We start from the raw sequence: 10,139 nt of genomic DNA, 5'->3' as shown, positions 1-10,139 counted from the left end.
AACCCGGCAGTATTGGGATTATTTTTCAATTGGATCTTATGCGTGTCAATCTCAAGGTGTCTTGACCAATCACAATCGTGTATTCAACTGTTGGTACAACCGATGCTTCATGCTCACACCCGCTGAGGGGACTCCATCCAATCAGCAAGCAACGACGGAAGGCGTGGCCGATTTGGAGGATAGAATGATGATTGGCTTCGGTAGTTTGACAGATGGGGAAAAGACCATTAGAAAGGCAGACTTTTAAAGAGGGTCTCTGCGGCTGCTGCCGCTTTCTGCTTGTCTTTTTCCCGCTCCTTTTTTTGTTCCTTCTTTTTGATTGGATAGTATAGGCCCCACCTACTTCCTCCTGAATCGTTTTATTGGACGGTTACGGTGACGGAATGGCGCGCCAAAGCGGCGCGAGAGTTTGAAGGCAGGCTTGGTCGCGTCGTCATGGAAACGTGGCCTCGCCGGTTCTCTTCTCACCTGGCTCGGAGTGAGAGAAGCTCCGGGGGTTTCCCGGAAGTTCCGACAATCGGACCGAGGGAGAGTTCGCCGGTAGAAGGGTAGGGAAGGACCCCCTCTCCGGTAAGTAGGGCGGTCCGGAAAGGATTCCGTTCCTCGTCGAACGAGGCCTCGGCGCCGGCCCCGTTGTCATAGCAACGGATGCGGAACTCGAGCCTGAGGCGTAAAAAATAAGATTAATAGCAATTTATTAAGACAGAAATTTTTCCCTTCTCTGAACAACGGGCGTCCAAACTATATTGGAGTCGATTAGCTTGTTCATTAGCTGGCTTTTTAACTTTTTTTTTTTTTTTGGCCATGTGCTAAATAAATAAATAAATAAGCTTGTTTAAAAGTTTTGCTTTTTTAGGAAGAAAAAAAAATCCAGAATGGAAGAAAAGTCCTTGAAACCTGCTGGGGGAATGGAAGGAAAAGGACAAAAATCCATGCTTTCTTTGCTCAGGGATTACAGGTAGTCCTAGACTTAGAATAGAAGAGGAAATAGAATAAGAAATAGAATAGAACAGAAGAGGAAATAGAATAAAATAAGAAATAGAATAAGAAATAGAATAGAAGAGGAAATAGAATAAAATAGAAGAGGAAATAGAATAGAATAAGAAATAGAATAGAACAGAAAATAGAATAGTATAGGAATTAGAATAGTATAGGAATTAGTATAGAATAGAATTCAATTCTTTATTGGCCGTGTGATTGGATGGATACACAAGGAATTTGTCTTGGTGCAAATGCTCTCAGTGTACATAAAAGAAAAGGTACATTTGTCAAGATTCAAGAATCATAGAGCCCAAAATGTCTGCTATTCACTGTCCTGAAGTGAGTTTTGCTCCATTTTACAACCTTTCCACAATTATTAAGCGAATCACTGCAGTGGATAAGTTAGCATCACCCGGTTGTTAAGTGAATCCGGCTTCCCTGTTGAATCTGCTGGAAGGTGAACCGCCTGACTCTGGCCAGGACACTTCAACCGTCATAAATATGTGCCAGTTGCCAATGGATCTGAATTTTGAGCACGTGACCACGGAGATGCTGCACCGATCGTAAGCATGAAAAACGGTTCTAAGTCGCTGTTTTCAGTGCCATTGTAACTTCGAATGATCACTAAGTGAACTGCTGTAAGTTGAGGACTACCTGTACGGAAATTCAGCTTCTTTTGGGAGCAGCTACAGGGAATTGTTGTGTATAAAAGCCTTGCTGTGCAGTGGTTAGAGTGCTGCAAGCTATTTCTACTGCAATTTGGCAATTTGAATCTCTCCAGGCTCCAGGTGGACTCAGCCTTCCGTCCTTCTGAGGTGGGTAAAATGAGGACCCAGATTGTTGGGGGCAAGAACCTGACTCTAAACTGCTTAGAGAAGGCTGTAAAAGCACTGTGAAGCAGTATATAGGTCAAATTGCTATTGCTATTCCTTATCTTCTTGCCTTATCTTCCTTCCTCCTCCCCTTTCATGTTTCCTTCCATCCATATTTTTCTTTCGTCCCTCCCCTGTCTCTCCCTCCCAGTGGTTAGAACGCAGTATTGCAGGCTAACTCTGCCCACTGCCAACAGTTCGATCCTGACCGACTGGCTCAAGGTGGACTCAGCCTTCCATCCTTCTGAGGTGGGTAAAATGAGGACCCAGATTGTTGCAGGCAACAGGCTGACTCTAAACTGCTTAGAGAGGGCTATAAAGCACTGTGAAGCAGTATGTAAGTCTAAGTGCTATTGCTGTTCCTTATCTTCTTTATCTTCCTTTCTTTCCTTTCTTCCTTCCCTTTCCTTCCTTTCTTGAGCCGTTGTGTCACAGTGTTTAAAATGCAGTGTTGCAGTGTTGCTAATTCTGCTGTTGCTAATTCTGCTGCCAGCAGTTCAAATCCCACCAGGCTCAATGTTGACTCAGACCTCTGTCCTTCCCAGGTGGGTAAAATGAGGATCCAGATTATTGGGGGTAACAGGCTGACTCTGTAAACTGCTTAGAAAGGTCTGTAAAGCAGTCTGTGTTGCATTTTTAGGAGGAGATTCCTCTCATCTGGTCATTCCGTAGCCCAAAGGAAAAAAAAACACAGGTTGTTGTCCAAAGACAGTATATGCCAGCTCAAGAATGAAGCAATTAAAAACATCAAGGATGCAATGGCCTACTTTATGTAGAACGATAACGGAGAAAGCATCCTTGGACTTCTGGAAGCTTTGCTGACAGGAAAGAATTTACTATTTTCAGCTTCTTGGGATAACCCAGACTTGTTTTACTCAGGCACCAGGAAAAGGAGAGGCTTCCAGACCTCCCATCAGCTGTTGCTTTTAAAGCAGATGCTCTCTATCACTTGTGGTGCAGAGGCTTCTCCAGTAAGATCATCAGGCTAAAGTTAGTGTGGAAGAATAATCAGGAAATGGATGAGGTTCAGTTGCTTTTACAGATAGTCCTCGACTTCCAATCACAATTGAGCCCAACATTTCTGTTCTGGGGAGTTTGGCCCCATTTTACAACCTTTCTTGCCACAGTTGTTAAGTGAGACATTGTAGTTAGAATAGAATAGAATAGAAACAATGAGCTGGAATGGACCTTGGAGATCTTCTAATCCAGCCCCCTGCTCAAACAGGAGAATCTATACTATTTCAGACCAGTGGTTGTCCAGTCTCTTCTTAAAAGCCTCCACCCACAACTTCTGGTGGCAAGCAGTTCCACTGGTTAATTGTTCTCACTGTTAGGAAGTTTCTCCTTAATTCCAGGTTGCTTCTTTCCTTGATGAGTTTCCATTCATTGTTTCTTCTCCTGCCTTCAGGTGCTTTGGAAAATACGTTGACCCCTCCCCCCCTTCTTCAAATACTGGAATACTGCTATCATGTCACCCCTAATTCTTTTCTTTAGACTAGCCAAACCCAAATCCTGCAGCCATTATTCAGATGTTTTAGTCTCCAGGCCTTTGATCATCTTAGTCGCCCTTGTCTGAACTTTTTCTAGTTCGTTTCCAGTTGATAAGTTAGTAACCAGGTCGTTAAGTGAATCTGGCTTCTCGATTGACGTTGCCTGTCAGACGGTCAAAAAGCGATCACGTCACTGCGGGACACAGCAACCGTCATAAATATGAACCAGTTGCCAAGCATCTGAATTTTGATCACATGACCATAGGGATGCTGTAAAGGTCATAAGTGTGAAAAATGGTCATAAGTCACAGTGCTGTTGTAATTTGGAATGGCCACTAAACGAAACTGGAAGTCGACTACCTGTATTGAAGCACCCAAAGGTGTTTTTTTTTTTTTCCTGAAAAGCAACTTGGACTTTCTTCTCTTTAAAAGAGTTTCACTTCTCATCCAAGAAGTGAAACTTTATCAAAGGTAAAAATCAAAACCAAACCAAGTCCAGTTGCCTTTCGGGAAAAAAGCACCTTTGGGACAACCACCACCTGGATGACAGGGAATCTCCATAGACATTTTATTGGCACAGTATTTCCAGAACATTGAGATTTTTTTTATTCCTTCATTCTTCCTCTCAAACTTTTATAAAAGGAGGAAAAAAATGGCGGAATGGATAATTAAAAGAGTTTGGATATACTATGGGAAGGCTAAGAAGCTATTAGTAGCTCATGGCTGCGTTGTTTTCTTGTGAAGAGATCAGTCAGGTGGGATTCCTCCATGGAAGTGCAGGTATTACTCAACTTACAACCAGTGATGGTATTCAATTTTTTTTTACTACCGGTTTTGTGGGCATGGCTTGGTGGGCATGGTGTAGCTTGGTGGGCGTGGCAGGGGAAGAATACTGTAAAATCCCCATTTCCACCCTACTTCAGAGGAAGGTTACTGCAAAATCTCCATTCCCTTCCCACCGACCTGCTTTCCAGCTCCGTTTTCCTGTGCAGGGCAACCAAAGGAGACCCAGCTGATCAGCTGGGACTCGGGAGGCAGAAAAGAGGTCAACCAGAGGTGGTATTTGCCAGTTCCCCAAACAACTCAAAATTTCTGCTACCGGTTCTCCAGAATTGGTCAGAACCTGCTGAACACCACCTCTGCTTACAGCCACTCATTTAGCGTAAGTTTGAAGTTACAACAGCATTGAAACATGTGACTTACCGCCTGTCCTCACACTTAGGACTATAACTGCATGCCACAATCACGTGATCAGGATTCAGACTCTTGGCAAGTGGCACGTGCTTAAGGAAGTTTGCGGCATCCTGGGGTCATGTGATCGCCCTTGGCTGGCTTCCAATGAACAAAGTCAATGGGGGAAGCCAGATTCACTGAATGACTGCACAATTCACTTTACAACTGCCTTATTTAGTAATGGAAATTCTGGCCCCTGTTCTGGTCACATGTCGAGGAATGTGTAAGAAGAGAGACCCTACAGGGAGTCCTCCACTTATGACCATAATTGAACCCCACATTTCTAAGGCTTGAGTGAGACATTTGTTAAGTGAGTTTTGCCCCATTTTACAACTTTTCTTGCCACAGTTATTAAGTGAGTCAGCGCAGTTCTTAAGTTAGGAATGTGGTCGTTAAGTGAATCAGGTTTCCTCATTGGCATTGCTTGTCAGACAGTTGCAAAAGGAGATTACATGACCCTGGGCCACTGTGATGGTCATAAGTTTGAAGCAGTTGCCAAGCCACTGAATTTTGTTCACCTTAACCACGGGGATGCCGCAAAGGTCATAACTATGAAAAACATTTTTAAATCACATTTTTCAGTGCTATTGTAACTTTGAACAGTCCCTAAACGAACTGTTTTAAGTCAAGGACAAACTGTACTGGTCTAACTGGAGAGTAGTTTGTTCCTTTCTCTCTCCCCATGATTGGACACTTGTTAAGATGAGGTTATTTTCTGGGTATTTTATTGTCCTAAGCAATGGGCACAAAGTTGAAGAGGGAAATGTGCACTCAGTCCTTGACTTACAACAGTTCTTTTAGTAACTGTTCAAAGTTACAAAGGCACTGACGAGAGTGACTTATGACCTGCTTTCATACTTATGACCATTGCGGCATTCCCAGGGCCACGTGATCAAAATTCAGAGGCTTGGCAACTGACTCATATTTGTGACCGTTGCCGTCTCCTCCTTTTGCAACCTTCTGGCAAGCCAAGTCGACAGGGAAGCCAGATTGGCTTAACGACCCTGTGACTAAATTAAAACCTGAAATGATTCACTTAAGGCAAACGTGACAAGAAAGGTTGTAAAATGGGCCAAAATTCACTCAACCGATGTCTCATTTAGCCACAGAATTGTTGGGCTCCATTGCGGTCGTAAGTCGAGGACTACCTGTAGGAACAAGCTGAAGAATGTGATGGAATGATTTCCTTTGAAGAAGGCAAGGTCATTCCTAGGAGCCCCAGTGTCCTTTTTCACGGAGAAAAATAGACCGAGATGACAACAGCTGCGCTCGATGGAAAGGAAATTTAAATCTGAATGCAAAATTCCTACCCACCCACCCGCCCTCCAACCCAGATTCCCATCCGGGTTGCTTATTTAATCCCAAGAGAAAATTATTGGGGGTTTAGCATGTCTCGGCGCTCAAATCATTTTTAGGAGACCTCAGTGATGTGACTGAAATGCTATTTTTCTTTTTTAAGAGCCAGCTTGGAGCCATTTTTAAAAATCTTTCTATGATAGTGGGTATCTCCCCCTTACATTATCTGATAAGGTTATTCTGCCCAAAATTGTTGTTGCTGCTGCCTGAGACAGTTGTTGGGGTTTGTCCCATTTTATTTGTGTGTGTGTGTGTGTGTGTGTGTGTGTGTATATATATTCTTAAGTTTTCGCGGGTACTTACATGTATGGCATTCAGCTTCGTTCAGGTATTTTCCCACGTCACTGTAGTTGTGCTTTTAAAGTTGTAGCAATGTTTCGGCAGAATCTCATCTGCCATCATCAGGCTTCTGTATTGTGTCCTTGTGTGTCCAGCTGTTAAGTGAATCACTGCAGTTGTTAAGTTAGTCACACCATTGTTAAGTGAATCCGGCTTCCCCATTGACTGTGCTTTGTCAGGAGGTCGCAAAAAGAGATTGTGTGACACACACACACACACACACACACACACCCTGGGATGCTGCAGCCGTCATACACATGAACCAGTTGTCGACCCTGTGAATGTAAATCATGTGACCATGGGGAGTCTACAGTGGTCTTGTGACGAAATGGTCATAAGTTGCTGTTTTCAGTGCTGTTTTCAGTTGTAACTTAGACAGGTCACTGAAAAAATGTGGGTTTAAGTTGAGAAATACCTGCACTAGGTAAGTGCAGCTTGCCAACAGCAATGACAAATGGGCCTAATACAACTTTTAATCTGCATAGCTTTAATTGTATATAATTATATAATTATATAACTTATATATATATATAAGTTTATTTAACATTTTGACAATTAAAAACAAATTTCCACACTTTGCAACGTTACTACAGCAGTGTTTACATTTGTAAGTATCTTCTATTAACATGTTATGCATCTCTGTGTTTGCTTCTTCATCATTCTAGCCATTTTATACATATATCCTTTTGTATTTACCTTTATTTACACATAAACCTTATTGTTTTATGGTATTACATACAATATCATTTGACGCCTTTGCGTCTTTTTCTTATCCATTCATACCAGACGTCCCGTATTTTATAGTATTCTCCTTATCTTTCAATAACTTCATCCATCTATCCATCTCTGCGCATTCCTATACCTTATTAATTATTGTGGCTTCGGGGAAAAGGGGGTGGTTCATAGCCTGCTTCCAATTTTGGGCAAAGGAGATTCTGGCAGCCGTTATGACATGGCACATCAAATATTGGTGTTATTATACCAATTATATTATTTTTCTATTTGTCTTTTACATTCAAGCAGCCCAGAGTTGCCCTTTAGAGGAGGTGGGTGGCATAAAAATGTAATAAATAAATTGCCTGTCCAGATGCATCCTGGTCAGCTGCAACTTTCTACTTATTTTCAAGGGCGGCCCCATTTTGTATATTACTATGCAATCATGTCCATAGAGATTTCCAATTATCCAGGCCATGGTTGTCCCAAAGATGCTTTTTCAAAAAGCAACTGGACTTTTTTGGTGTTTCCCAAAGAGCTAAACTGAAGAAGCCTCTTGGGAAGCAAAACATCTTCAAGAAAAAGCAGAGAAAGTCCATTTGCCTTTAGAAAAAGCATCTTTGGGACATTATACAATTATATTACCAATATAGACTCCTGGAGCTCCTTTTAAAAGATGATTGGGGTAAAATTTAACAGCAGCAGCAGAGATGTCCACTGTGTATAGATGTCCATGATTGTATAGGTAGACCCAAAATTTGGGTTGTTAGGTGAGACATTTGTTAAGTGAGCTTTGCCCCGTTTTACGACGTTTCTTGCCGAACAGTGACCACATGACCTTTGGATACAGCAACAGTCGTAAGTATGAGTTAGTTGTCAAACATGTGAATTTTGATTGCATGATCATGGGGCTGCTGCAGAGGTAAGCGTGAGAAATGGTCATAAGTCACTTTTTTCAGTGCCATCATAACTTGAATGGTCACTAAATGAACTGCGGTAAGTCAAGGACTACCTGTACCTTCCTAAGTTTTTTTTAGTCAAACCTCTTTTATCTTCTTTAATTTAAATTCAAACCAAAAATTGCATCATAGGAGAAATCTCCCACGGATTGAAAATTCTTCTGCCTTCTAAGTCGTCGTTAAATTTAGAATTTAAATTTATGCTAAACTTTCTTCGAGTCAGGCCTGGCAGTGTTACACTTAAGATGGGAGCAGCTCCTTATCTCTTCATAGAAGCAAATCGTTTTTCCTTTGTGCTGTGTCTTTTTGAAACACATCCCTCCATATCCATTTCATAGCCTTTAACCAGGGTAGCACATGGGACAAACAGCTGCATCTAGGAAAGGGGCCTCCAAATTTAGACGTTCGGATTTTCTGCCGCCTGAACCATTAAACTTCAGCAAGAGAAAAGCAAGTAAGTGATTTGCTGTTTGTTTCCTGTAAAGTTTTGGCACTTGGATGGAATTGACTGATTAATTTCAATTTCTTTATACTCTGCAATGTCTCAGCAGGCTGCTTCTGAGACTCTTGAATGGTTTTAATAGACGTGAGAAATGAGGTGAGAGAAACAAAAGCCATCTTTTAATTTTAAAAAAAAAGATGGAATGTAGTTTCTTCTGCTTTTTAAATGTTGATAAATTCAAGTGGGAGGCTTGAGGCCGGTGGAACTCTCCGCCAGCTGATATTCCGCGGCTGTAATTTTGAAGGCTTCTCTTCGTTAATCTAAGCAGGACAACGAAGAGAGTTCTGCTGAATGGACTTTTTATGCAGTGGATTTAGACAATCGAACAGCGGTTTTCTTTCTCTGATATTGTCATTTTTTTAAAAAGGGTAAAAGCAATTACAACTGTATCTGTATTTTGAGGTGGGAATAAGCTGTGAAGCCATCAGGTAGATTAAGTAACTTTTTTTTTAAAAAATGAGAACTTAGGTCGAAATAAACAAGAGCTTTTTGTTGTATCAAATTTTCAAATATAACTAGTTTGGATCAATTTTTAGAGTGACTACCTTTGTTCTGTACCAACAAGAAACATTGTTATATCTTAGTGGGTGATATATTTACTGTGAAAATTAAAGTTCTATTCATCAACTACATAAAACCTTGCCCCAACTGGGTGCATTTATAAAGGAGAAAAACATACTAAGAGGGGTATAAATATTCCCTAGACACTTTCTAGATCATATTAAGTTATATTTCCAAAATGCATTATCCATTTGTCTAGGGGGGAATTGGGGCAAACTTGCATCCTTTAACTCCCTAACTGTTAGTCTGTTGCAGGGTAGTATAAAAACAATTGATCTTTTTTTCTTTTTTTTAAACCACATTCGTAAATATTATTTCATCTTTATTCTGCCGGGGTTCATAATAAAAATAGGATTTCCTGGTCCATTTAGTTCTGCTGTTTAAGTTCACTGAAATTCTAAAGGGTATTTACTGCATGCTGTTTCCGGGTAATAGCATATGGCCTAAGTATTCTGCTGTACTATATTGCTTTCGCATTGTATAAATTACTTTTTGTTTAATACAGGTAGTCCTCGACCACAATCGAGCCCAAAATTTCTGTAGTTAAGTGAAACATGTTAAGCGAGTTTTGCCCCGTTTTATGATCTTTCTTGCCACCGTTGTTAAGCGTTTCATTGCAGTTGATAAGTTAGCAACCCCGTCGGGAAGTGAATCTGCCTTCCTGCATTGATTTTGCTTGTCAGAAGGTTTCAAAAGGGGATCACGTGACCCCGGGGACACCCTGCAGCCGTCGTAAATATGAACCAGTTGCCAAGTGTATGAATTTTGATCACACAATCACAGGGATGCTACAAACGTTGTAAGTTGCAAAAATGGTCATAACTCAATTTTCAGCGCTTGTTGTACCAATAGCAGAATGGGTATATAGATGCGGTAAAGGAGAATTCGAAGATATCTCACTTTTTTATTGTACTGCGAGTTAATACAGAGTTTATAGGTCAGTGTATATTCTCCCCTTACTAGAGAGATTGCAATTTTTATGTAGGCTTTCTCCTCCAGGACTCAGACCCACCTATTACGCAGGCGGTGGCAAAATTCTGTGTTGCTGCAATGTCTGCAAGAAAAGAAATTGGTTACAGAATTATAACTGTCAACTTGTGCCAATTTTTTGGGAGATACCTAACAATTTTTG

At 41.2% G+C, this 10,139-nt stretch overlaps 1 protein-coding gene and 1 long non-coding RNA gene across 2 annotated transcripts in view; one reads left to right on the top strand and one right to left on the bottom strand.

Annotated features, from left to right (window-relative positions):
* LOC148127460 (uncharacterized) overlaps window positions 1-3,212 on the bottom strand; it is a 115,365-nt gene extending 112,153 nt beyond the window's left edge. Inside the window, exon 1 of the long non-coding RNA XR_015742427.1 lies at window positions 3,165-3,212. This is a non-coding gene — a long non-coding RNA (uncharacterized LOC148127460). The remainder of the gene's footprint in view (window positions 1-3,164) is intronic.
* The window catches only part of KIF24 (kinesin family member 24), a 35,563-nt gene continuing 25,861 nt past the window's right edge, over window positions 438-10,139 (top strand). The window contains 1 exon segment of the mRNA XM_087927585.1: window positions 438-574. The gene's annotated coding sequence lies outside the window, so the exon portion shown is untranslated.

This window comes from Pseudonaja textilis, chromosome 2 (genome assembly GCF_049901715.1).
Source record: "Pseudonaja textilis isolate UNSWEBS1 chromosome 2, rPseTex1.2, whole genome shotgun sequence".
NCBI lineage: Eukaryota > Metazoa > Chordata > Lepidosauria > Squamata > Elapidae > Pseudonaja > Pseudonaja textilis.
This window is presented reverse-complemented; position numbering and strand designations above follow the sequence as displayed.